Here is a 27,362-nt window from a genome sequence, read left to right on the forward strand (position 1 = left end):
TCTTCAGAATTTAATTAACAAGATCTTTTTCTATCCATTCAGTCTGATACCCCATTAGAATTTTAGACTTTTAATTCCCAGTATTCTATTTGTTTTCTTAAACCATTTAAAATCTGTTCTCTTCTGGAGGAAGCTAGGTGATACAGTATATGGAGTGGCAGGTTTAGAGTCAGGAAGACCTGAATTCAAATTTAGCCTTTGATGTTTATAGGTGTGTGACCTTGAGGAAGTCACTTAATCTATTTGCCTCAGTTGCCTCAAATATAAAATGGTTTAACAGTACTTACCTTGCAAGGTTGTTGTGGGAAATGATATAATAGGAACTTTCAGTAAATGCTTAATTCCCTTCCCTTTCCCTCCCTTCTCCCAAATTTTCGCATTATTTGAAATCCTTAACCATCTTGGTTGCCTTCCTCTGAAAGCTTACTGATGGTGCCCAGAATTAAACATAGCACTCCAGATCTAGTCTGATCAAGTCAGAGCAATCCTTAACATTATGCTTTCTCTTAATACAGACTAAACCATTTGATAGTGTCAAGGACTCTGGAGGCAAGAATTTTATTTTTTAGATCTTCAGGAGCAGTTGGTGTTGAGGAGGCAAGGGCTTCAGCCCCCACAGAAGCAGTAGGCAGGTCGCATTCTCATGGGCTGCTTCTAGGGATGAATGATACTTGCAGGTGACAGGCTTGGAAACAGGACTGGTGGTATGGTGGAGGGATGTTGACACTCTTAGGGCTCTGTCTTAACTGATGGTAACAGTTGATGTTGGTGGTGGCAAGAAAAGGAAGCCTTTTCTCTAGTCATTATTTTCTTCAACAATGAAGCTTAGCCTGGAAGAGGGGTCAGTGGTCTGGGGGGGGGGGCACTGTTGTTACAAAGGCTTCAGGGTTCAGTGTCCCATGTCAATTCCATGGGAATCTGAGGGGTGATGATGGAACAGATGGTGGCAATGGTTTGACTTGTCTAGAACATGCTGTCTCCTGTCATTCCCTTAGTGGCTCTGGTCATCTATGAATCCAGTGTTATATTATTTACTGGGGAGAATCAATTTAAGTACACATACACTGATCCATTGTCCCTAAACACTAGGAACCATGGTGATCCTAACTGGGGAGGGGAGGAAATAAAACATTTGTAAGATAAAGAAGGACCTCTAATATATTAAGTATGTCCCAAATTCTGGGGCATCCCTTGGAGAGTGACTGATGGAAAAAAGCCCTGTATCTTTGAACCAATCCAACCTAGCTATATTGAACATGGATTAAACATAGAGTGAACTCAGTATGAGTTTTTATGAGGAACTATACTAGCCAAAAAAGCACATCCTAAAATGAGATAAAGACATGATACCCTAGGGTACAGATAGGTGAAAAGAATGAGTATGAACATGAAAAAGTGAGGCGATTGTGGTGTGAAAACTGATCAACAATGACAAAAATACCAGAACCTACAAGTTTCAATTTTATTGTCCTAGTTACCACCAATATAATTTCAATTGGGAAAGAAAGTCTTTGAAAAATTATTCTGGTGTAACATGAACCTCAAAGACCATTTATAAAGGATTCTCCTCATTGGTAGAGAATACTAAATGCTCTGCACTTGCATGAAAAGTGAAATTGGTGAGGACTTGAGGAAAAACTGAAATCCTGTCTTCCGGCTTCCAATTTTGAAAGAGAAGCTGCTCAATCCAAGACTCTTCAGGTCCCTGGAGCTAGAAAAAAGATCTCTAGGAAAAGGCCAATATGTAAAAGAGTCATAATTCTCTATTGTGCTCTCTCCCAGCTTGCTGCACTATAGACTTCAAGGAATTGCATCTTAGGCAAGATCTGAGACTGTCTTTGTTAGCAGAGCTGAGTTTTCTTGCTCCCAATGAGGGAACTTATTCACACTGTATTTTACAGTATATGCTCTCATATCTATACTTCTTCTGCTTCCTGCTTTTGCTATTGATGTGGATAAATGGGCTTATCTGCTATTTGCCTATGTCTGTTCATTGTGGAACTGGCAAACAGTGAGAAGGAAATCAAACTTTGGACATATAGTTTGGGGGCACTCCTCCATTAGGGAATAGCAATCAGGAGTACAGCTTCTGAACTAAAAAAATATTTCCCCATGACTAAGAATATTTAAGGTAGCTGATAGATATACTATCAGCCCATTACTCTCATTCTCTGAAAGTGGCCAACTTCTAGACTTAACTTCTTGCTTCACCTCCTGGCAAGAATCAAATTCTCCTTTGGATGATAGTGGAGAAAAGAGACTCTTTTTCCTTCCTGCACGCCATATCTAAACAGACTCATGTGGACACATAACTTATATGAACAAAACACATAATACACTTCCACGCCTATATTAGTATTCTACCCAAGCTCCTTATTAAGAAGATGGCTAAAACAATTCCTAACCCCATCTTGCTAAACTGTAAGCTCCTGGTTATAGGTATTCTCTTTTTTCTAAACTTGTTATCTCCCTAAGACATCAACACTTTGTTCTATTCACAGCAGGGACTAAATTAATGTTTGCTGAATTGAAAAACACAAAGTTAAATTGAGGTAAAAGGTTAGAGGGTAAAAAAAATGAAGTCCAAAAAATTTGGCTTGCAGACTTTGTGGAATCTACCCAACTCTTGCAAGATGTGAAACTGTTTTGTCTTAAAATGGAGGCTTAAAAACAATCTAAAAACAACCTTTATTTCATGGGTCAATAAACAATAATAAGCAAGTGGCCTATTAGTTTATCTTTTAAGTTTCCTGTCATTTTTCTCTTATCATTTATTTATCAAACATTACCATGGTGAGAAATATAACTAACTCTTCCAAGTCTTCACTAAAAGTGTTTTCATTTCAGGTACTCTCTTCTGTCCTCCCATCCCCCCACTTCATATATAAGTTTCCTCATTCTCAGATTATCTTTCATAGAATAGATATTTCTATTCTGCCTCTATAAATCTTTCCATGCTTTGGGTCTCTTCTGTCCAATTTTACTTAACAAAGTTTCTTGTGTATGTTCCCCTGTAAGCCAAGCTTCTATGAAAGGGCCTTTTGAACTCAGTTATATATTTTAAGAGACTTGTTTATTTCTCAACTTTGCTCCCTAAATAGATCTCTCTGCATTCTAATGAAATAATTGAGAATATCTTTTTCATTTTCTTCAGAGTTTTTTTTAATTGACAAATTTTATTTGGACAAAATATTCCTAGTGAATATTCATAAAACACCCCTTACAAAATACATTCCTCAAAATTTTTTTCATAGATCATTAACAAAGGATTACTATATCCTTTAACTCTTACATTACTATAATTATTTTTTTTTACTTTTTATCAACTATTGTCTATTATTCTGCCCCTGTCTCCCCTCCCCCCACTTTATAGATACTATATCATAGATCTAGATGTGATTTAAAGGTCATTTTGTCCAACACCTTCATTTTATAAAAGTTAAGTGACTTGCCCAAAGTCACACAAGTAGCTAGTTTGATAAATCTGAGTTTTAAACTAAGGCTGGAAGTTCAACCAAGAACCTCTGACTTCAAATGAAAAGTCTTTTCCATTGCACCACACAGTCTCTATTGCTAATGTTTCTTAGACTTCTTCATATTTTCCATTTTTTATGACAAGTAAATATTTTGTTATATTTATATACAATCTGTTTAGCCATTTCCTAAATGTTAGACAAATATTTCCTCTCCAGCTTTTTTTTTTTACATCACAATTATGCTATGAACATTTCATGTGCTTTTTTCTCAACATTGGAGACCTCCTTGGAAGACAGTCCCAGTTGTGAAAATAATAGTTCCAAATGGTTTAACAAATCAGTGGAACTAGTGGGAGCTCTTGAAAGCAACTCTAAGTTAGAAAAGGAGAGACCCTTTTTTAAAATCAGATATTTTCTCTGTAAAATTTTATAATTGACTTTTGCACTAGGTCCATCCTTAATTGAAAGTTTTCTAATGATTAAACTGGTGCCTTGACTATTTGTAAAAAGTCCTCTTATCTCCACCCATTCTCCTTCTAGTAGAAATGCTCCAATTTAAGCATGAGATCATGCCATGTGCAAAGAGTGCTTTTGGTAGGTTCCTTGAAAGCCTAATTTACAAATATTATGTTATTTGACTTGTTATTTTTGGAGAAGAAAGACTTGAGCAAGTCCAAGTTTGTATAAATAGGGAAATGGAATGTAAATTTCTGTCTAACAACATGCAGATTTATATCTTATTACATACTAACGAAGTACAGGGCATTCTTTGTAGCTGCTTTGGCTTCAGTAACATCTTTTCCTCTGTTGACTACTGCTATTTCATTAGGATGGCCCCAAATAAGCTAAAATGGTAAAGACTAAGTTGTGGTTCCTTTTATGGTTGTTGCTAATGATTCAAAAATCTCAAAGTGTGTTTTTAATCTATGTCAGCATTACATGAATTCAGATGGGCTGTCAGTCTCATGTTATTGCATGTTATACCATCCATGAAAGCCTGTTATGACATAGTTAAGTGCAAAAATTTGCAGTATGCTTCCAGAAAGTAACCTAATGAAGGGATTTTTTTTAATTTGAGAAATAATCATAGATTGTCAGTTCATGGATTTTCCTTGATGAAAAAGAAGTCTTCAAATGTTTCCAACCTCTACATACATGGAAAGAGAGCCCAAATCAATCAAGCTACAGAAACATTCATAACAGATAGCCTGAGTTCAATGCTGGCTTCTGAATCTTCCTAGCTGTGTGATCCTGGGCAAGTCACTGAACCCCCACTGCCTAGTCCCTGCCATTCTTATGCCTTGGAACCAATATGCAGGATTGATTCTAAGATGGAAGACAAATGTTTACACACACACACACTTGCATACGTACACATATATGTATATAATGCTTTATCTTACTATAGGAACTTCAGTTCCTATTTAATTTCCTTGTGGGTGGTTACCTGAGAAGGAGAATGGAGACTGAAGGAAAATGGATGGAGAGATGAGAGAGAGAGAGAGAGAGAGAGAGAGAGAGAGAGAGAGAGACACACACACACACACACACACACACACACACACACACACACACACACACACAAAGGAATAAAGACTCAGAGACAAAAAGTTAAAACATGAGGGTTGTAGCAAGCTCCGGTGATGCTTCTGAAGAGAAAGAGAGTAGCTTGCACATGTCCCCGAACTTTTATTGGAAAGTTTAGGAAGGTGGCATAGGAGGTAACTAATGAATATGTGACATGGCATAGGTTTTAACATTGATTAAATTGACAATCACGTAATCAAAGAGGAGGAGGTTAGTCAAACATGCTTGGAAAGGAATGTGGTCTAACAAGGTGTGAGCTAGGATCCTGTGGCAAATAATGTCCTGCTCAGGAATTCTTTTGTCCCTTGCACTGAAGATGTAGAAATGCAATAATCAATAAGTAACATGACCATGAGTCTGGCATGTGAACACATAAGATACAATATTAATGCATCAGTAATACTTCCAAAATGCTAATATACCTGGTATGCTACACTTAAGAAATCCAAGCAATTTAACATTTTAATTGAATGGAAAAGGTTTACTGTTGTCATATATGCCTGCTTGCAATAGTATATTCCAAACGGGGGTGGGGGGGTGGGGGGGAAGGGAGGGTTGGAAAAGAAAAGGAAATGAAAAGAAGATGAGCAGTTTTCTTAAGGTACTGGATGTAGGTCTCTGGGCTGTGTTGGGGAAGAAGTTGAGTCATAGATCTGATGATGGAAGACTTCAAAGGCCACTTAATCCAATCCTTATTTTACAGATGAGAAAATTTAAGCTTGTCAAAGTCATAAAGGAGGCAAGTACCAGAGCTAATATTTGAACTCAGGTCTTCTCATTTCAATTCCAGCCCCACCCCCCAGGAAAGTGCCAGTGATGTAACCTCACTCTTACTTAGTCTTGTTTAACTGTTCTGAGGGAGAAGGCCAATTTTTTAAAAAAATATTATATATATATATATATATATATATGTTGAGAGATAATTAAGTCCTACACATCCTGCTTATCACTGGTAATTTGGGAGATGAAATGTTTATTATGTGAAAGTACAACAATTCAAGTGTGGTATTAAAAGGGGGGAAGATCTTGCTCCTCTGTCTAGGAAATCTAAGTAGCTGGAGAACAAGATGTCTTTTGGGAGTTGACTCTAGCCAGTTTTAGTAAAGGACTGCAGTACTATAAGCTCTTGTTAATCTAATACAGGTTTATTCAATAATGTGTGATTCAAAGCAACAGCTGTTCCTTAGCATCTTAAAAGGGCCTAACTAAAAAGCATGGCTAATTCATCATTCCAAGAAGAAATCAGGTTTGGAGAAAGAAGTTCTAGTTGGATAACTTCTTGAATCACAAAATAGCTGTGATATAGTAGGAAGGAAACTGGCATGTGTGAGGCATGCTGGGAAAGAAACAGCCCTTCTGAATATCTACCTCCTCTCCCTTTTCCTTCTAATAGAAGGTCTAATAGTGAAATATCTACAAAGCAAGGAGCAAGAAGGAAAAAATAGGAAATATAAGGTTCTAAATAGACTTCTAATTAGGGATCCCCAAATCTAAGTCATATTCATTGGGAGGGGGGTGACCACTCTCCTAGAACAGAAACATATCCATCCTTTCCAATTTTAGTGCCTGGGGGAAAGGCCATACCATCTAAGGCACAGGATTGCCCTAGAGTTGGAGACCTGTAAATAAAAGCTCACTTTGCCATTTAATAGCTATGTGACACTGGGCCATTCACTTATACTCACCAGGGCTTAGTTTCTTTATCTGTAAAATGAAGAGACTGGGCTAGATGACTTCTAATATATTTTTCACATCTGTGTTCCAAATGGTCTGAACCCATGACAGATCATCAAAACTCAGCTGTGAAGCTTCTTTTCCCAATAGAATGCCAGCTTCTAGAGGCATAGCTTCATTTTTGTTTTGGTATTCATAGCACCTAGAAAAGTGCCTGGCATTTAATAAGCACTTAATAAACACACACCAAACTGAATCAATCACAGGAAGTTTGATTCATCCCTTCAAAAGGGGTCACCTGGGATTCTGACCCATTCGTCTTCAACACTCGAATACTACCTTCTATAATTTTTTTTAATTAAAGAAAACTATGACAAGAAAAGGGTGAGGAATCAAAGGTGGACATCTCAAGAAACTTATCTTTCTGCCAGGTTCCTCTAAGATAACCTGATCCTGGATGTTAATCTACTTACCTGTTGCTACTCTTTTCTTTATTGCAGGGTGAGAAGGGAATGAAAAAAGGGACCAGCTTTTAAGAAGTTATCTGACAAGTTCTCTTCTGAATTTTTTCATTCTTACATGTCACCCTTCTCTTGAATTTTATACTTCCTAAACATAAGGTACAAATCAGCAAAATTATTCGCAGTACTTTCCATGCCTAAGAAGGAATTCTTATAAGACAGGAAGTTGTTCTTGGAATCAGAAACACAGCCTTTTGACATCAATTTTTGCTAACTTCCACAAATCACTACTTTCCTATTTCCTTGTCTCCATTTGAGGGTGGGGCATATACCTTTTAAATGTAGTTTTCCTGTTTCCAATTTAATTTCCTTCTCAAAACAAAGGCATTTATTTTTCCTTTGCTAGATTTACCCATTTCAATTCAGGATTTCACCTGTTCTCCATTTCACCTGCTCTCCACTTCTCTCTTTTCTGGGCAAAAAAATAATTCTCACTGCCACCAACAGCATATCTGAAACCCTCCAAAGCAGGCTTTGTTGGTTCAAAGTATTTAGCCTTGCATCTGTTACCAGAGGGAGACATCCCAGTTCTTTTGACACTCTTGTCCTCATCCTCTCCTCTTTTAGTTGTGGTAAGAATCACTTGTTGCTATGGATTTTGAGTCTGAAATATGCCCACTTTAGGCATAAGGGAAACATTTCGCAACTTAGGATATTTTTTACTGTTGATGTATTGTTGACAATTTTTAGAAGTGATTAAAAACAAACAAACCTTACCTTCCATTTTAGAATCAATACTGTGTATTGGTTACACGGTAGAAAAGTGGTAAAGTCTAGACAAAAGGGGTTAAGTAACTTGTCCAGGGTGCCACAGCTAGGAAGTATCTGAGGCCACATTTGAACTCAGGACGCCTGTCTCTAGACTTGGCTCTCAATCCACTGAGATTTACAGTATTTTTATATATGAAACATACGTGTGTGTGCTCACTTTGAGTTAAATCTATTCAGTGAATATCTGGATTTACACAAAGGAATAACAGGAAAGAGTACAAACCCTTTTTTTGAAAATGCTTTTCAGTATGCATATCATATGAAAGTCAAAGTATCATTAGAGTAGAGAAAAAGATAATAACTTTGCCCCCTGAATTTGGCTTTGATTCTTCCCCTCAACTCATTCAGGCAGGAAAATGGATGGGAGAGTAATTGTAAATTGGGAAATTCAAGGATACTGAATCATTTAAAAAATATTCAAATTTCCAAGTCAGAGCTTTTGTTACCCTACACAGGTGAGAAATGGATATATGGATTAAAATAGGGAGGCATTGGGAATGCTTATTAAAACTGGGATGATTAGAGACAAGGACCTGGAATCCAGGAAATTTAGCTCAAAGAAAAGATTATATCTGAATGTACTTCCTTGGAGGACTCTGCTTTGAGTCCTAAAGGAATGTGGAGACTGTGGCCAATACCCCCCCCAACAAAAAACAAACAAACAAATCTCATTAAGATTGGCTACACCTTAAAGTGGAAAAACCAGGTAAAGGTTTTTTTTTTTGTTCCTACTCCCCATCCCAGAAAGATTTTTGCTGGCATTGTGGCTTATTTAATAGACTAGGCTACACTAGACACTAGAGATACAAAGGAATCCCCTTCCACAGGCTCCCCCTGCCCGAAACAACGTTGTCAAAAAAAAAAATCAAACCATAGAAAGCTGATGAGATACCAAAAGAGAGAATTAAGAGAAGAGTCCCAAAGTAGAATGTGGGAAGCACCCAAAGTTAGGAGATATTTTACCAAAGGGCACTGAAAAACAACTTGGGAAGCTCAAGGAATTCAGGTGAAGCCAGATTTGATGCATACAAGCTCCTCAGTTACATGTCTGGGGGGTGCTGTGCCTAAAGCATCATGCAGGGACTATGCACCCAAAGGAAAATTATGAGGGGCAGCAGTGAAATACCAGAAAACATCAGTAATTCTACACAGCATCAGAGGCATGTTGCCCCTCCATGTGAACATCCTGGCACACATGATCCTAAGGTATATTCACTCTTCCCAAAGGTGGAGTATATATTAATGAGTATGCCCCAGTTTTATAAGTGGAAAATTTGTATTGCTATTCTCTAAAAATATTGTATTTCAACAAATAAATGCCTTTGCATTGAAGTTAGGTCCTCTGGATGACTATTAGACGGGATAACTATATAGGTGGGAGCTTGTGACCACCCTCTCCCCCAGTGTGTATATGTGTGGAGATTCTCTCCTATATTCCTTAGCTTTATTTGATGGTTTATCAACCACATCATATCCCCCAACTTTGGGTGCTCTCCACATCCTATCCTGGGACTCTTTCCTTCTCCTCTAAATTCCCTTTGGTAATCTCATCAGCTCTGTATGGTTGGGTTTTTGTCATCGCTGTTGTTTTTGTTGCTGAGGGTGTGGAGGGCAAGGTGGAAGAGGATTTCTTCAATATTCCTACTGTTTAGTGTAGTACCCACTCTTTTACTTAATAAATATTGGTTGAATTGACTTAGTTAACTTCAAGTTAACTTCAAGACTTATATATCCAGCCCATTTGTCCCTTGGGTTCCAGTCCTATATCACTAATTGTCTGTCTCAGACATTTCAAACTGAATGAGTAGAGAGACATCTTACTACTTTGTCTAAAACTGAACTCAATTTTTGTCCTAAATTATAATCTTAAACTTCCCTATTTTTGCCAGTCACCACCATCCTTCACAATTTTGGCATTATCTTGGTCTCTTCACTCCTCATCACCACATATTCAATTCTTCACAATATCTTTGGCATCCAACCTCTTCTCTCAAGTCACCCAATTTATATTATTATTATTATTATTATATATATAATATTATATATTATATTATATAATAATATTATTATTATGACCTCTTTGAAAACCAGTCAAATCTGCTTTCTCTGTTCTCAAGACTCACTTCTCCATAGCATGGTAGTGGTAGTCTCGCTCCTGGTCCCCCATGCCTAGAATGCATCCCTTACTTCCACCTCAGTCCCTCTCTTCTTCTAAGATGCAGCTCAGGTTCCATCTTCTGCATGAAGCCTTTCCTGATTCCTCCAACTTCTAGCATCCTTTCTCTTCTCAAATCACCTCTAGTAATTCTGTGTGTGTGTTGATGTTCATTTATACTTGTATCTCCCATTAGAAAGCATGTTCAATGTGAGATGGGAATGCTTTTATTCCTTGTGCATCAAGCACAATGCTTGGATAATAGGTGCTTAATACTTACTGATTGGCATCAGGAAACCGCAGTTTTCTTTGTCCCAAAGCATCAAGAACAAGGTGGTACAAGCAGGGGTTGGAGTGAGATAGCAGGACCAGGGTGAAAGAAAAGTTGTTTCATTAAACCAGAGAAGACAGTTATTTTGATCTGCCAAAAATCTGTTTCTTATTGCAGATGCCACTTGTTCAATACTAGAACTGTCCAGAATTTTAGAGTTTGCTGTATCTTCCTAGCAATCAAAATCTGGTCACCATTCAGTTAACTAATTCAGGTTGTCAGATAGAAGGGAGTGGAGAAACTGCCTAGAAAGAGAAAGCTTTTATCTTTTCCAAGAAGGTATAGATACTTGAAATGACTACAAGGCACAAACATTGCCTTTGAATGAATTTTCATTTATTTATTTCTATCAGGATATTATAAAACGCATTACTACAATGTCATGGATTTAATTTTATTGGGGATCAACTTATAAATTGTGTACTTGGGAAAACAGTTCTTTCTATGACAGAAAACTTTGATAAAGTGAGGTTATTCTATGGCATTCAACACTGGAATTGTAATACGTTTCTCTTCCCTCTGGAATGCCCTTTTAATTTTTTATTTATTTCTAAATTTTTAAAATTAAATTTAAAATTTTTCCCCATGGTTATATGATTCATGTTTTCACTCTCCCCTAATCCTAACACCCCTCCCAGAGTTGACAGCAATTCCAGTGGGTTATACATAATCACTCAAACTCATTTTTATATTATTCATCTTTGTAAAAGAATAATTTGTTAAAATCAAAACCCCTCTGGAATACCATAAAAGCCCTTCGGTCAGTTTTATTTGTCCAGGTTGCCTCAAAATATTTCCTCAAATTCACTTGGTACCTTTTCTAGTTTAGTTTAAATTTCAATTTTTTTTCTCTCCTACTTCTTTCCCTTTGTGTGTGTGTGGGGAATATATATATAAAATCTTTAATTAAATGTGGACTTTCCTCCCAATACCTCGAATGAGAAAATAACAAAAAAATTTCCTTTAAGAAATGCACAAAGGCTTATCTAAAACATTATTTCAATTTCTATGAAAAAAAGTGTTTTATTGTGCCAAATTATTTCGACTAGAATCTTTCTAGACTAGACTGGTAATTTAAATGTTTTCTATGAATATTCATTGTGATTATGAAAAAAACATAGGTTATATCTTGACAAAAATTTCTTTTTGGGGAAGAATTAGTACAAGATTATCAATTTAAAACCCATTCACCACATGACTCATAGGAAACAAGTTTTTCAATTTCTTGTTGATACTGTAGATGATCTGTACATAGCTGTAATATCATTAGCTCTGCTTAGTCTTACTTTCCACTTGCAAAGTAGTTGGAAATGGCACTCTCAACGTTTTAAATCAAAACATTCACATGCTTTCCACTAGCCCCAAGGAAAACATGAATAAAGAACACTGAGGAGTTAAGAGCCAGGGGGAAAAAAAACAAAAAACTTAAACTGATGCTATACATGCCCATCAAGGAGGACTGAGAGGCAGCTTTGTTATTTGGCTGGAATGTTTGTTAGAAACCACTAGAACTAGCTTTATATAGCATTGGTTTAAAAAAATAATTTCTTTATTCAAAGATATTTTATTTTCTCAATTAATGTAATAACAACATGGGTTTCCCAAAATTATAAGATCCAAATTGTCTCCCTCCCTCCCCCCAGAGACAGTAAGCAATTTTTTCTGGGTTATACATGTATTACCACACAATACATACTTTCATATTGGTCACTATTGTAAGAGAATACTCAAAACACTAAAACCCTTAAATAAAAACATAAACTAATGTGAAAAATAGTATGCTTTGATATGTAGCTAACTCAAGTTCTTTCTCTGGCAATAATTAGTATTCTTTGTCATAAGTCCTTCAGAACTGTTCTCCATCATCATATTGCTGAAATCTAAGTCTTTCATAGTTGATCACCCAACGATATTGTTTTTATTCTGTAGGTTGTTCTGGTTCTGCTTATTTTGCTCTGCATCAATTTATGTCTTTCCAGCTTTTCCTGAAATCATCCCACTCTTTTGCATGTTTTCTTTTCCTAAAAGTCCCATACAAAGTTGCGATCCATCCATTCCATTGTTCCCTGCACAGGACCAGATTTCCTTGATATAGTACTTCCCAAGGAAGACATCTTATCATACAGATCTGCACCCCAATTGCAATTTGTTGTTTTACAGGATTTCCTAAGGGGCATTGATAGATTAAATGATATGCTCAAGGGCACATAACCACAGGTAACACCTGAATCCAGGTCTCCTTGGAGTCCAACTCAAACCACAATTCCCTGCTTCCTAATTAATTTTTCTCACACAGGCTCATCAAGGAAAAAGTCAAGGAAAATCAACCAGTAGCTGCTCCATTTAACACATGTAGACATTTGTTATGTTTATTCCTAAATTCAGTTGCTTCTTTTTGTTTTTATTTACATTACAGTAGTTATTGGGTATGTGATTTTCCTGGTTCTGTTTCTTTCACACTCTAAAAGTTCATCCAAATCTTCCATTTATTTGAATCCCTCATACCTTTTGATGCTTACAATACTATAATATTCCATCATATTAAATCACCACCATTTCTTTGAGTTACCTAATCCCCTGGTTTCTAGGTTTTGCTATCATATGCCTAACTTTTTTTTTTTTAAACCCTGACCTTCCATCTTGGAATCAATACTGTGTATTGGGTCCAAGGCAGAAGAGTGGTAAGAGGTAGGCAATGGTGGTCAAGTGACTTGCCCAGGGTCACACAGCTGGGAAGTGTCTGAGGTCACATTTGAACCTAGGACCTCCAGTCTCTAGGCCTGGCTCTCAATCCACTGAGCTACCCCAGCTGCCCCCATATGCCTAACTTCTTAAAGCTTATATACCCAAACATACTCTGTAATCTTTCTTAACTGTATAAGAATGAGAATAATTTTTTTTCTTTCTACTAAGCCTGTTTTACCAATGAACAAAGACACCCAGATACTAACTAGTGTCTTTAAATGAAAGAAATGTTTGTTCAGGGAGCATACACTAACATATTATAAATGCTGGTTTAGACATGTTTTCTCAGAATATTACAGAAAAGCTGCTATGCTTCTGGTCCCTTGTCCTTTCTAAACAGCAATACTAGAGAAATTAATGCATGGGAAACCTAAAGAAAGTGATTTGTTTTAAAGCTTCTGCCTTTTCCACCCACCCCTCTAATTTCTTTTGCTTTTATTGTATAATTTAGAGCCAGATTGATAAATGATGCCCTTATCTTCTATTCACATAGGACCAGGAATTGAACAGGCTCCTGTAATGAAGTTAAGGTGTAAAGCAGAAGGGAGCTAGAGTACAAAACTCACTTGGGGGGAAGGGGAGAGAAGGAAGAAAGTACAATTCAAAGAGAAAAACAATTCATAAGAGACCACATACTTGGCATAAATGGCCACATGTGTTAGAAAAGAAGGGGTTATTGGAAAGGTTGAGTGAGCTTGTATGCCAAGATGGGTAGTGGCTTTGGTTTTATTTCTTTACTAGCAGAGTGAATTTGTTGGCTTGTGAGAGCATGGGAATGGTCATGCTACATGAATTCTCCTTTGTGACTATCACTTTTTATATACTTGCACATACAGCCAGATCTCCAATTCCAGAATAAATAAGAGACGCTGAAGTCTTCTATTAGAAAACAGCTTGGTTTTCACCAGTTGGTGACGTGGCTGGACATTTGGACCCAGAGGTCATCTATTCTCATCCATTTATTAGACAAATGAGACTGGCCCAGGAAATCTTAATGGAGGCAAAGCCACTGAAAGCAAATTGTCAGTAGCTGTATAGTTTTAGATTGCTCCTTTAGCTGGCAACTACCTTCATTGCCCCCTTGCCCATCTATGCAAAGCAATTTTGCAAGAGGTTTAACAGAGGGCAAAAAAAGAAACAATACTGAACTGAATCCAATGAGAGTCAAGACCAGTATTATTGTGAAGACTGATTCCCTCTTCTTCCTGGGGTTGAACATTGAATATGGGGTATTAGGGGTAGGGGTGTTGGCAGGTGGGGTGAGAAAGGCATAGCTATGTCAAAGAGTGTTATTTTTACTGTTAGTGCATCATTTGGAAAGAAATCTAACATTTGGATGGGGTCAAGCTGATGTTTTTGCTTAATGCACATTTGATAATAGGCAGCATTGAAAATGTATAGGATAGTAAGTGGTCCTGGGACTCGTCAACCTTACAGTTTATGATCACTATGATTCAACTGCAGTCATTGAAAAATTTTCATTTTTATCACTTATTGTCTTTGTCTTGATAGGCCTATCCTCTAATGATAAATCACAACCTTTGCCTGTCTAAAGTAGATGTTAAAATGTTTGTTGAACAAAATTGGATGGTTTTGTGAATTGTGGTGATCTGAAACCTCACACTGTGCTCATTATTTTAGTACTAACCTTTCCAAATATAGTTAAATAAATCCTGGGGTGACAATCACTGAGCTGGTACTCAAAGCCTGTTTGGCAGGACTTGCTGGAGCTTGCATTTCACTAGCCTAGTTTTAGAGATGCTGATGAGGAGTAAGAGGCATCTTTGGCTGGGCTTTGGTATCTGTTTACTAATTTCAACAAATTTTTTATTAAACGCCTACATGTCAAGTACTATTTTTGTAATTTGCGATGAAATGTGATAAATGACCAGAACTAAATTTAGTATCTAAAAGGTATTTCATTTTTTGATTGTGAAATCTGAAATAATCCAATCCACTATTCCTTGCATTAGGGTTGTCAACAATACTCTGCCTTCAATGAACTTGAATTCTATTGCCGGAGATGTGGATCTATATACACAGAAAATAAATAAAAAACATATACGGAGTAATTTCTAGTGAGAATAGGGAGGACACTAGCAACTAGGGAGATAAGGAGAGGCATAGTTTATGTAGCAAGGGGCACCTAACCTGTCTTAAAATTAGTTAGGAATTCTACAAGATGATTAAGAGGTATAGTATTCCAGTCAGAACAAATGGCTTGTGCAAAGGTGAGAAGAGGGAATGTTAGGTATAGGACACAGCCAACAGATCAGTTTTGCTGGGATGTCAAATGTGCAAGAGTAAAAATCTTGGGGAAGTTAAGTGGGAGCAAGATTGTATATGGTTTTAAATGCCAAATAGAAGAATTTGCATTTTATCCCAGAAGCAATAAGAACTACTGAGGCTTCCTGAATAGAAAAGTGACATCAGATTTGGTTGGTTGTTTTTTTTTTCCAAGAAAATCAATTTTATAACTGTGGAGAATGGAGAGCAATTAGGGGGCTTTTGTAATAGCCCATGTTTTGAGGAGGTCAGAGAAAGACAATGAAATGTTTTGGAATAGTTGATTTTAAGGTGCCAATGAGACACTCACTTAGTGGGTAGCTGATGATACAAAATGGAAGCCAGGGGACAAGGGCTGGATATACAGATTTGGGAGTCATCCAGAGGTCTTAATCACAAAACTGAGAGACCAGGGAGGCCATCTAGTTGAACTCCTTTTTTATATCTAGAAATTGAAACCTGGAAGAAGTGATGTGAATTGATCAGTCACACAGGTAGTAAATACCAGAAACAGAATTTGAACCTAAGTCCTCTGTTTTCAGAGTAATTGTTTTTTTCTACTACCTCCTGGGAGGTAAAGATTACTGACTGAGAGTAAAAAGGAGAAAGGGAATATTAAATAGCCCAGCCCAGATTAATATAATGAATCTCCTAAAATGGTCATGTGTATTTGAATTTGTATTATTTGATGTTATAATTATATATAAAATGTAGTAATTGATGCCAGTCAATGGAAATGTGCAGTGTCGATTTGAATAAGTCTTTGAGGGAATTATTTTTAGTAATCCAAATCCAGCAGTCTACCATCCATATAAAGAAAGATAGAATGATGATCCAGCTATCACACGAATAAAAACACATATCCTAGCAATTCTTTATAATTCAGGCCTAACTGAATCATTCTTCAGAAACATATAACACATTTACTAGGTTGATTTTTTAAGTTCCCTTCTGTGGTCACATGGCCATATATGGCAGTGTTGAAATCATAAGAGCAAATAGTAACTCAACACCAAATAACCAGTAATACAAGGGTACTGTGAGGGATATAAAGATCTGGGAAGTATTTTTTACCTTCTTTAATAGCCTACCATGGCTAATGCAACTAGTAAATAAAGGACTTTGTTTAAAAAAAAAAGGAATGCCTAAGCAATAAAATTGCTTGCTCATTCCATCAAAGGCCCAGCATTATTTTGTTAATTTGGTATAAAATGGTAGGGTCAGCTATCCTCGTCATAGTAGTCTTAAAATGCCTTTAATTGCTACTGTATACCAGTATTCCTGACCCTTAGGAAGATAAAGGGGACTTTTCAACTGCAGAAATGACTAGATTGGGCAGGGTGATCTCTAAAGATCAGGGTCATCTTATTGCCTCAAATTTTTCTAACGTTATATTTAACGTTCTCTAATTTTTCAAGTATTTAAAAGATAGCAAATGCTTTGTGTTCTCATATTTAAAATGGAGATATTTACACTTACTTCAGAAAATGATTTTGAGGTAAGCATTTTATAAAACTAAAATCTATAATGGTTCCCAAACCCTAGCATTATCTGTATGTGTGTAAAAATGTTATATGTGTATAGAATTGGGTATTCATTTATCATCACCTTCTAGTTATAGATTTCTTCTTAGGGTTTGCAAAATACTTTAGGTAAATTATATTTTTGATCCTCAAGTTAGAAACAGTCAGTTTTGAGAAATACAAAACTTGTTCCATCAAAGGCATTTGACTTTTGGGGAATATGAATGCTTACTATATTTACACAAAACAAAAAACTCAGGTGCAGAGAAAGAGTATCTTCAAATATATCATAAGACTAAGACATTTTGTCCTTCAACTAACATCCCAACTATTCTCTATTATAGAGGTGGATGTCACTTAAAATTGCTACACTAGAGGGCACTAAATGCCAGGTTTTCACTGAAAACACTGTTATTCATTGTATACTAGATACTTTAAAACTGTACTGGTATCAAAACAAGTCTTCTAGTACCCAGTGTTGACGTTTTTAATGTCCAATAGCATCTATATTCCCAATGATTTTTGTGGAATCAAAGTTTTTTTTAAACCCTTACCTTCCGTCTTGGAGTCAATACTGTGTATTGGCTCCAAGGCAGAAGAGTGGTAAGGGCTAGGCAATGGGGGTCACACAGCTGGGAAGTGTCTGAGGCCAGATTTGAACCTAGGGCCTCCCATCTCTGGGCCTGACTCTCAATCCACTGAGCCACCCAGCTGCCCCTGGAATCAAAGTTTTAAAAATCACCAGGCATCTGTTTATTCCTATTTTCTTATTCTTTTATTCAAAGGGTAGCTCATGATACCTCTCCTGAAACCAATGGGTTTGACCTTTTTAAGCTGAATTCTGCTCCAAGTTTTAATGGTCAAACACAGTAAATAGAAAATGGATCTTTCTCCTAGATTTCCTCATGTTAAGTGGTCCTCCTGTACCCCACCCCCACCCAATTAAGTGATATAAGTCCCAGTTCCATAGCTCAACTTGGAAATGCTCTGTATTACTGCTCAGGAAGCATTATGTTCAAATTTTGTCTGACACTCAACAGCTATATGACCCCAAGAGTCAATTTAATTTCTTAGCCTCAATTTCATAATAGCATCTATCTCCCAGAGCTACTGAGAGAATAAAATGAAACATACTTTGCAAACCTGAAAGTGATATAGAAATGCTAACTTTTATTACTTTGACTTCCCATGTCCCCAGGACCTGAGGAATCAGGGAATGAATCATAAACTCAGGGATTTGTTCTCTCTCTAAAGGTTTAATGTTGCTTTTATGCACTTAGTTCCATCTAACTCCCCCTAATGAATTCTCTAAAAAACAAAAACACCACAGGCTGATATTGTGATACCACATTTTCCATCAATGTGGATACTTCATCCATAAGCGTAGCTATGTGCAATTCTTTCATTTTCATATAAATCTTCCATGACACAGCTAATGTGACTTCAGCACATTAGCTGTGCTAGAGGCTAGAAAGGTTGAAAGTTCAGCTGAAAACAAAAATCTCCGGGTCCCTCAACTTTTGAGGAAAAAAATCCAAACAATGATTTCAGAAATACTTTTCTTTAGGTAGAGACTTGTGATTTCATCAGTGTAGAAATTCCTATAAATGATTCATAATCAGTTAACAGTTTTAGTCTTGGAGAGTTGCTGGCATGCTTAAAAATTAAGTAACTAATTTACAGTCATCCAATGTTAGCTGACCTTGAATCCAAGTTTTCTTGAAGGCAAGTGACATGCCATACAGCTTCTCAAAGCAATGTAACTTCAACAAGCTTTTCTGATGATGCTATTTGGCCAAGCTGCAACAATGGAGTGAATTTAGAGGCTAATTCTTATTAAGTTGAAATGACAGGTAAGTCATAACATAGTAAAATGGAATGCTATTTTCTAATATTAGCTTAGAGAAAAATGATATATAGTAAAAGTAGAGATTTTCAGTATGATGAGACAGCCTTTAGATACCCAGTGGAATGCCCTTTCCACATCTCCATGGCAAAAGCTAGATGAGAGATTTGGGTCAATTTCCACATCCCCAAAACTTAATGGGCCCTTAAGAGAAGCATTAAAATGATTTCTAGATTAAGGTGATCTTACAAAATATTTAAAGTTTGGTCTTCTACCTTAAGAAAATTGGTTTCCTGTAGGGTAATGATCACATTGGCCACTTTACAGGCATTTCCTGGCGATAGTTTCAATGGAAATATTAATGAGCATCAGTGGAAGTGTTGGAAAAAATACAATATTGCTTTTAAAAGCTCTTCTTCATGAAAGGTGAGAAGACCAGGACTGGTTGAGAAAGGGAAGAGGGGTAGAGGGGAAAAAAGCAACTGTACATTGAGAATCTGGACCTCTAGGAAATATGGAAAATCTGAACAGAACTGAATGCCCCCCCCCCCCCCTTCTCTGCAGTCTCAGAGAATTCTGATTGGGTCTCATTCCCTCTCAGGGGAGTTTTAGAGGGTTCCTCTTCCATTACAGCTGCAGATGACTCACTCACCCCAGGCAACTTTAGCAATCCAGCCAAATTCTAGCCAGTCTGGGGCCAAATCACAAGGATAGCCAAGATATTTTTTATCTCAGGGTCTACTTTCCCTCTAGGGAACTAGTCTCCTCCCTTCTTCACTCCCCCCCCCCCCCAACAGGGAGGGATTAGTTTATTGTTGGCAAAGTCTGATCCCCTGAGCTTTCTGCTTGTTTGGGGGAGGGGAGGTTGGGAGGGAAAGCAAAGCTCCCTTATAAACATTGTTCTCCTAATGACCACTTTGCTTCCTGCTTTTGCTGGCCTTTTCAGTCAGAAAATTCCAAGAAGAAAGTAAAAAGCAGGCAGAAATTCTACCAAGCAGAATTTGGGGGCTGAGTTGCTTTGTCAGGAAGTTGGAGAGCCTAGGCTTCACTAGCCTTTTTACTCAGTTCTCAATAGACTTGCAAATATTCCCCTCCCCCAACTCTCCATTTTGGCCTCTCCCATCCACTGAGCTTAGTCCTCCTTCGTGACACAGGAAACTGCTTCAGTCAACGCCCTTCACAGCTCCTCCAGGCCTAGAGAGTGCCAACTCAGAAGTAACACTTCAGAAACTAAATAAATCGCTACTTTTAGTCTGTTACAAAGGGCAATATGTTTCAACCTAAGTAAAGGGAAGCTTAAGAGAGGCTTCTGGACTCAAAAAAAAATATTTAAAAGTGAGAAATGAGGATTGCTTCTAATAGTCTGAAGGCAATCTGGGACACCTATGTTCCTTTTGTACAAATCTAGGCAGTTAATTGGAAGACAGTGTGGGAGAGACTAGGAATAGATCAACACCTCACACCCTACACCAAGATAAATTCAAAATGGGTGAGTGATCCCCCTTTAATTCTCAAAGCTGGGATGTAAAAAGAAACACACAATTTGATTTGAAAAATGTTTATTAAGAAACTCAAAAACCAATCCTAAGCAATTTGCTTAGTCCTACTCAGTTGAACCTGTCTTTGCCCAGGTCTCCTAAGAACCCTCCCAAATTGCCTCGTGAAGGCCAATTAAAAACAACAACAAAAACTCTTATTCTATACACAATAATAAGCAACAAAGTTTCAGAGTAGGAATGTGAATCAATCAATCCCTTGCACTGGGAAGCTTATTTTGGCAACAGTGTTAAGGATGAATTAGAAGATATTTGATGAGAAGTAGTTAAAATGTATTACAGTTGTCAAAGTGAGATTTTGAGGCCTGAAATGGTGGAAATTTAGAGGAGGATGTGAGAAATTTTAAGATCATTCAAATTGTCCGAGAAAGAAGTATAGTAAACTTTTAAGCCTGGTTGAATTGAAGGATGTTCATCAAAAGAAAAAGGTAGCTCAGTGGATTGAGAGCCAGGCCTAGAAACCCTAGTTCCTAGGTTCAAATCTGGCCTCAAACACTTCTCAGCTGTGTGACCCTGGGCAAGTCATTTGACCCCCATTGCCCTAGCCCATACCACTCTTCTGCCTTGGAGCCAATACACAACACAGCATTGATTCCAAGATGGAAGGTAAGGGTTTAAAAAAAGGGGGGGTGGGAGGGATGAAGCCTAAGGGATAATAAAATTGAGGTCTGTTTGGGACATGTTGTGTTTAAGGTTCCAGGGAGACATTTACAAGATGTCCAATAGCGGGAAATAGGAACTTGAGCTTAAAAAAAAAAAAAGAGTTCACTAATGTATAGATATAACGTATAGATATATGCACACACATGGGTATAGATACATAGATAAGATAGGTAGACTTCGGATTCATAGGTAGAGGACAGAAAACAGAAAGATATGAGATCACCAAAGTAGAGAATGTAGAGAACCTAGGACAGACTTGGGGAATACTAATACTGCTAATGGTCAGAATGATTACAAACTCAAGGATATTTCATGGAAAATACAAAAAGCTCTACATTTCAGCTCTAAATCTTTTATTCTATAAAACTAGAAAACTTTGAAGCATAATGTATTAACATAGGAAATGCAGAAATATATATATACATATCTCTTGAAAGCACTGGTATAACCTATATCAAATTGCTTGGGGAGGGCGTGGTAGAACCAGAAATCACAAAATAGGAAAAAACTGTCAAAAAGCAATCACTACCAAGATTAGACAGCTCCGGAGATAATTGTGTTTCTTTCATTGCTCAGTGAAACAGCAAATCAGCTGTATCCAAAATATTAAAACTTGCTTTGCATTAAAGGGGGGAAACCAACATTGGACTCAGAAGCAGGGTTAAATGGAAAACCACACATAAAACTAAGTTTTGGAGAATTTTTGCTCTAGTATAGACCTATACATATCAAAGCTCCATCCCATCTTAGTTCTAGATCATACTTGTGTACATTTTAGGCATTCAATCTGATTCTTTAGGTTCAAGAATAGATATGAAATAGGTTTCTGAGATTTGGATTTAGAATTGGTAGGCAAAGAAAAATATCCTTCAATAAATCTCAAGCCTGCTGTTCCCTGCTTATTTAACCTTGAAAAAGTCTTTCAACTTGAGGCTTAGTTTCTTCATCTGTAAAAAGGAAGGCATTAGATGATGTCTAAGGATTCCTTTCAAGACTAAATTAATATTTTCTTATTAGATGAGTATTTTGATGTTATTAAGCCCATCATACTAAACTTCAAAAAGATTGATTTTTTTAGTGAAGGCCCCAATATCTGATCCCAAATCATAGTGAATGGAGCAATTCATGAAAATATCCACTCTGTTCCCAACTAAGAACAAATTCTGTAATCTCATTTCTGGAGATATTTTAAAAAATAAGTATGAAGAAACTAATTTTGATTTTGTCAGATTAATAACTTTCAGGGAGATGTCTAAAGCACAAAGAAATTAAGCTAGGAATCTGAGGAAGAGTTTGAACCTGGTCTTTTTCACTCTACGAGTGGCATCCTATCCAATATAATTACTATGATGCCTCTTATTAATATAACTAACTTTAATTCCTCCATATTTTTACTTTTAAATCATGTAAAATATTTCCCTTCTTTGTATCTAACTTTGAGTGGCTACTAAAGGAAAGGCACTGTGGATACAAAGACAAAAATGAAGTTCTTGTCCTGTTAGGGATTAAGGTTCCAAATTGTGAGTCATACTGATAAGTGTGTTGATGATTTCTGATCCCATTGCTTGAAATAATAGTTATTTCTCTACCTTAATCTCACATCCATGCTTTTATTTCTAACATTTGCTTCCATCACTCCTCTCCAAGTTCTAATCTATAATGTCTACATTTTCACACTAAATGCAGCTGGTCCAGGAGTTAACTGAGCAGGTCATTCAATTATAGCTCAGGGATGTAATCATTGCTGCTATACTAACAACATTTAAAATCCCTGAGAGGAATTTCCATCATGTAAGGGAATAGAGTGGAAATAACAAAATAGTCATCATAAACGTGCAAGTAAAGACTTGCTTAGAATTGGTTCTCTAGTTAATTCCAGGTTCTTTTGGCAGCCATGAGCTTTAAGATAATTAGATCAAAGAAGCTCTCCGTGGGAGGCTGACCATCACTAGAAAAATCCAAACTTTTTGAAATTTCTGAAGTCCACCTTTTGTTGAAAAAGGAACATGGCCAAAAGGACCATTCTGGTAATAGCCAGGTAATTTTAAAAATGTTTGGACAGTACAGACAGCATCAGAAGAACATAGTTTCTAATTTAGCTGTTCCTCCACTTAGAGGAGGTCTCACCCAGTCTCACCCACCCTGTGCTAGGGAGTTTAAGTGTTCTTTATAATCAGTACTAAGGCTGGCAAAGGCTATACTCATACTGTACCCCACCCCATTTTCCCTGAGGGGTTCTTTATCAAGGAGTCACTTGTCATAGTAGTGATTAGCAAAGGGCCAGGCCAATTCAAGCATAATTCTGGGCTAAGCCCAGGTACAATAACGCATACAGATAGATCTTTAAAGATAATTGAAGAACCTAAAATTTCATAACTCCTAGCCTCATCTTAATTATGAATATTAAAATGGACTATGTTCCACTTATCTCCTTTTTGTTCCCTTGTTTATGCCTTATTGAAACAACTCAAAGCAACAAAATAGCTTAAATATACTATACTGGAGATTGAAGGGGTAGCAATAATTCAGGAGTATGGACAGACTGAATTTTTCATGCTGTTTCTTGGACAACTGGAAATAGAAATAATTTCTCCAAAGAAAATTCATGTAATGTTAAATGGCCCAAATAATGGAATTTTCTTTTAAGATTTAGTGTCTTCATTTTCTTAAAGATTTAAATGCTAAAGGGGATAGTAAAAGTTGTGCTTATAATTTTGTCCCATACCTTACTCTTCTCATGCAGGAAATAGCATGCTCCAGTTAGGCTTAGTATAGACAAGCAAATCTTCCAGCAGATGGCATTGATAAAACAGCTTTTCAGAATAATCCCTTGAAAAGCTATTGACAGTGTTATTTTGAGTAGGGAAAGATTTTATGCCTTTCATACAGTGAAATGGTTCTCTAGTATTCTTATAGTTATCTATGTTCACATAGTGAGCTATCCATTTAAAAACCTTAGGAATAGATCTTGTTTCTTTCTTTTTTTTTTTTAAGCTTCAAATATATAACATGGGAAGAAACAATCATTCTGGTTTCCTTGTTGATGTTGATAGAAAAATATCCAGAGTTCCTTAATTTCAATTATGTAAAGAAATGTCATGTAGTATATGTACATAGATGAGCAGAGTGCTTTTTAAATTTGTTCTGATTCTTGATCCTGATTTTTCAATTTAATCTGTTAGCTTTAGCTCTGTGTAAGAAAATTAACTCCACTGAAATAAGTCCCCATTAATTCTAACACCAATACTGTTCCTTGGTATTCAAAGAATTGCTAGGACTCAAATTATCACAATTACCAACCTAGTGAGGATCCTATGTAAATTTAGCTGCTAAGATTGGTCCTCTAACAACAGATATACTCAATGGGCCTTTGTGTAAAGCCTTTCTAGTTTGGTAGGACCTGTCAGAGCTTGCGATCTGCTAGCACAATCTTCCCTGCTTCTCCAGCAGGCCAAATGGAATCCCATTCCTTCAACAAAATATAGCAAATACACTGTACACAACATTTACATTTTGCCTTACCACTTCTCTTCAGTAAATAGTTTTGTTATCCAATGTTTATAATGGTTTTTCAATAATCCATTCAACTTTCTTTCACGGATATTTTCATTTACATACTTTGTCATTTATACTAATATTTTGCCTCTTGTTTTCTACTTTATATCAGTTTACAAATACATTCCCACTTTTCCCTGATTTATTAGGCCACAATATTCCATTACTTTTATATGCCATTTTTTCAGCCATTCATTAATTGATGGACATATACTTTGTTTCAGTTCTTTGTTCAGTGTGTGCTATGAATATTTTGGTACATATTTAGAAATTTGCCTTTGACCTCCTTGAAACATATACCACTAATGGGGACATCAATGAATCCAGAAATTTGAAAAAGTTTAAACATTTTCCTTACAATATACAATAATAATACAAAATGACACTTGGAATTTGGACTAGGTTCCCAGTTTTATCAATAGTGTACAAAGTGTGCTCATCTTCCTATTTAATCAAGATGGACTAAAATTTTTTGCGTAGTTAAGTAAAATCAATGTTAAGTTGCATTTCTCTTTTGAGTGAAGGGGGCATTCTTTCATAGTCATTAATTTGCAATTCTTTTAGAAATAACTTGGCCACTTATCAATTGAGGAATGGCACTGTAGATTAGATATTAATGTCAACTCTCAATATATCTTGGCTATTAGACTTTGATAAACTTAATTTTCAACATCACATCAGCCTACTATTTGGGGTACTCTATTGTTTATAAGAGTGTTGGACCTTCTTATTTAATGGGTAAATCAAATCATGTGGATTGTTGTATATTGGCCATCATCAAAATATCATAGTAATCACCATGACAATAAACCTAGAATGTAAATGAAACACTAGATTTATGGGTTAAAAATTATCCCTAAATCATAACTGTATTCTACTTTCTGATACTAGACTAAAAATGGAAAGGGGGCGGGGGAGAAATGAGGGTTCCTCCCTCCCCCAATAATGAGGTAAGCACCACAATTTAAAAAGGAAAAGCTGACTGTGCTGGACCTCAAAATGTGGGCTGTGATTTTTTGTTGTTGTGCTGTGATATTTATCAAATTCTCTGGGTTTCTTGGCTTTGTTCATCAATCCAATCCAAAAAATTCAGCATGCACTATGTCTACTTTGTGCTAGACATTGGGAAAATAAGATTAAAAAAAAAAAAGCAAAAAATCTGTAATTTAAAGGACTTTATATATATATATAGAGGTAAATTTATAAACATAAAAGTACATTCAAAGTCACTTAAGGCAAGAGGGAGGAAATCAACAGAAGTCATTTACATGGGAGTTGGTGCTTGAGTTGAGCTTTTACAGAAATTAGAGGATTCCAAGAGCTTGTGATAGGTTAAGAGTGAATGCATTCCATGGACGATGAAAACCTATGAAAATAGATGAAATAAAGATTTGAAACTCTGTAAGGAATAGAAAATAATTTGCCAAGAATGAGTATATTAAAGTCATGTGTATTAACGTTGGAAAAGAAGGCTGATTATGATAAGCTAATCTTTTAAATGACAGTGAAAGAAATTTGTATTCTAGTCTAGAGGCAATAGGAAAACAACAGGAAAAAAATTTTAGTGGATCACTTTGGTGAGTGGGCAGTTTATTAATAATACCTAGTATTTATATGATGCTAGGCACTGTGTTGAGTTACAAATATTACTTAATTTTATCCTCACATAAACCTTGTAAGGTAGGCACTATAAACCACATTATACAGAAGAGGAAACTAAAGCTAATAGAGGCAAAGTGACTTATTCAAGATCACACAGCTAGTAAGTGATTGGATTAACTGTTTCTCCTGACTCTAGGCACTGCACTCTAGTTACTGTAACATGTTTAGAGATAGGGAGGCCAAATAAGGAGGCTACTATTAGAGTGGAGCAGTGATTAAACTTGCCCTAGGTAGTCATCATTAAGATTTTACTGTAATCACCATGACAATTAAAAATATATTAATGTAAACAAAGCACCTGATATACGAGTTAAAAGTTATCCCCACACATCATACCAGCTGATTCCACTTCAAGATAACAAAACTAAAAATGTTAAGGGGGGGGTTGAGTGGGAAGGGTTCCTTACTCCCCCAATAATGAGGTAAGTACCATAGGATAAAAAGAGAAGTACTAACTGGGATGGACCTCAAAATGTGAGCTCTGCCATTATTCATATTCTTCATTTCACTAGAGTGAAGGGCTCACTTACCAAAAAATATTAATTGCCTACTATGGCCCTGCAAAGCACTGTGGATGCAAAGACAAAAGGAAAAAAAAATATTCTCTGCCCTTGAAGAGTTTGCAAGTTACTTGAGGAAGTCATTATCCTCTAAGATATAAAATTTGTAACCATTCTTGACAGAATGCAAAACCCTGCTCCATACCATTTATAAAATGGAAAGTAACATCAAACATGGAAATTTTACAAGGCTTTTAAAAGGTTTTTCTAATGACTATACTAGAGTGACTCATGTGAAGCCTAACAATATATCTATTATTCAATTCTGTAATTGTAGAAACAGCTAAGCCAGAACTAAGACAAAAATCCATGTGGACTCACTCCTTAAAATTTAGTCCCTATTGTTCCAGAAACAGCTAGATAAAATTCGATAGCTCTGTGTCTAAAATTTTTTCAGTGAATTCTTTGTATGATATACTGAACATTCCTAATGAAGTAAGATCATAGGATA

The 27,362-nt window shown here is 36.4% G+C and overlaps 1 long non-coding RNA gene across 1 annotated transcript in view; it reads right to left on the reverse strand.

Moving 5' to 3' along the window:
• Positions 1-556: 556 nt before the first annotated feature.
• Positions 557-27,362, reverse strand: part of LOC130454764 (uncharacterized) — a 54,299-nt gene continuing 27,493 nt past the window's right edge. The window contains exon 2 of the long non-coding RNA XR_008912585.1: positions 557-26,055. This is a non-coding gene — a long non-coding RNA (uncharacterized LOC130454764). The remainder of the gene's footprint in view (positions 26,056-27,362) is intronic.

This window comes from Monodelphis domestica, chromosome 5 (genome assembly GCF_027887165.1).
Source record: "Monodelphis domestica isolate mMonDom1 chromosome 5, mMonDom1.pri, whole genome shotgun sequence".
NCBI classification, from domain to species: domain Eukaryota; kingdom Metazoa; phylum Chordata; class Mammalia; order Didelphimorphia; family Didelphidae; genus Monodelphis; species Monodelphis domestica.